The following is a 1,616-nucleotide window of genomic DNA, read 5'->3' as shown; positions in this document are numbered from 1 at the left end:
AGCTTATAAAGATACAAAGAAATTTTTGTACAACTATACAATGTGTTTGCAATATAAAAAAGTAAAAATCAAAGAAAACTTAAAAAAAGTAAAAACGTTACAGTAAGCTGAAGTTCGTCTCTTGTTAAATAAATATTTTCTTATGAATTTAGTGTGGCCTCAGTGTTGGGTGAGTGCAGCCTGCAGGGTGCAGTGACTGTTGGGCGAGTGCAGCCTGCAGGGTGCAGTGACGTCGGCCTTCACATGCACGCCCCGCTGGCTGGCTTGCCCAGAGCAGCACCCAGGCCCACAAGCTCCACTCACATTGACTGTCCTGTACAGATGTCTCATTTTTTATTTTTATTATTATTTTTTTAGGTATCATTAGTTCATTATAAAAGAGACACATGGAAATTATTTACATGATGCAAGATTTTGTTGATGCCATTTCAGTAGTGATTTATTTAAATCTACATACTTTTCAAGAATGTCACCATCTCTAAATAGGAAATAATCCTTGTCATCTAGAACTACTTCAGTGCCTCCATATTCTGGGAGAAGAACTTGGTCTCCAACTCTCCCACTAATTGGTTGGTGGGAGACCAACTCTCTCCAGCCTCCTTCAGAGCCTGATCCAACAGCCACTACTGTTGCTTGCAATGCTTTTCCTTGAGATTTTTCTGGAAGCATAATAATGCCTCCTTTGGTTACAGTTTTGGCTGCACACCTTTCAAGCAATACTCGATTGTACAGTCGAAGAAACTTTCTAATTGCCTGTCCTGCCCTGGCTCCCCCTGCCATGGCTCCAGCTCTGCTCGCACACCCAGCAGCTCATTTTTTGTTTTTAATCTGTATTGTTCCTGTGCGGCTTCTATGTTTAGATACACAAATACCACTGTGTCACAGCTGCCTACAGTGCTCAGCACAGCAGCAACAGCCACAGGTCTGCAGCCAGAGGCAATGGGCCGTCCCTCACAGTCCCTGGTGTGCGAGGCAGTGCCCTCCAGGTCTGCCTACAGGCATTCTGTGACATCTGGACAACAACGAAGTTGCCTAACAAGGCATTTATGTGAGTCATGATGGAAGTTTTGTGATGCACGAAATCAAGAAATGTAAAATCTGTGTGTACAGAAACAATGAAGCTTCCCCCACACCATTAAGCAAAGTAAGTTGAAACTCGCACAAGTGAATCAGAGAGGACGCTGCGTGTCGTGGAAATGAAATAATGGACTATAACAGCCTGTCTCGAACTTTCACAGCGACCTATGTATCTGAATATATCCCATCACTAAGCAGCACGTGTACATCTTTATAAACAATATACGTATACACACGTGTAAGAGTAAATGCCATCAGATTTTACCTTTCATGATGGCAACTCAGGAGAAGTTTGTATTAATCCAGTGAAGATGATGAACAGCCAAAACACAAGGAATTGTGAGTCAAGATTCCGGCTTCTGGCTCACTTCCTGCTGAGTCCTCGATGAGTCTCTTGGCCTTTCTAGGTTTCCATTTCTCCATCTCAAATGGGGAGATCACCGCTATATTTTGTAATTCCATAAAATATAAAGAACTATTTGTCCCCGCCTTCTTCAAAATTGAGCCAATTATCAATTCTGTCTATGTCACTTACAGAA

General features: G+C 42.3%; 1 pseudogene; it reads right to left on the bottom strand.

Moving 5' to 3' along the window:
- Nucleotides 1-453: 453 nt before the first annotated feature.
- LOC100944500 lies at nt 454-780 on the bottom strand (annotated as a pseudogene).
- Nucleotides 781-1,616: the final 836 nt, after the last annotated feature.

This window comes from Otolemur garnettii, unplaced genomic scaffold, assembly GCF_000181295.1.
Source record: "Otolemur garnettii isolate 467f Iridium unplaced genomic scaffold, OtoGar3 scaffold02486, whole genome shotgun sequence".
Lineage (NCBI taxonomy): Eukaryota > Metazoa > Chordata > Mammalia > Primates > Galagidae > Otolemur > Otolemur garnettii.
The sequence above is the reverse complement of the archived record's forward strand: the minus strand, read 5'-3'. Positions and strand labels throughout refer to the sequence as shown.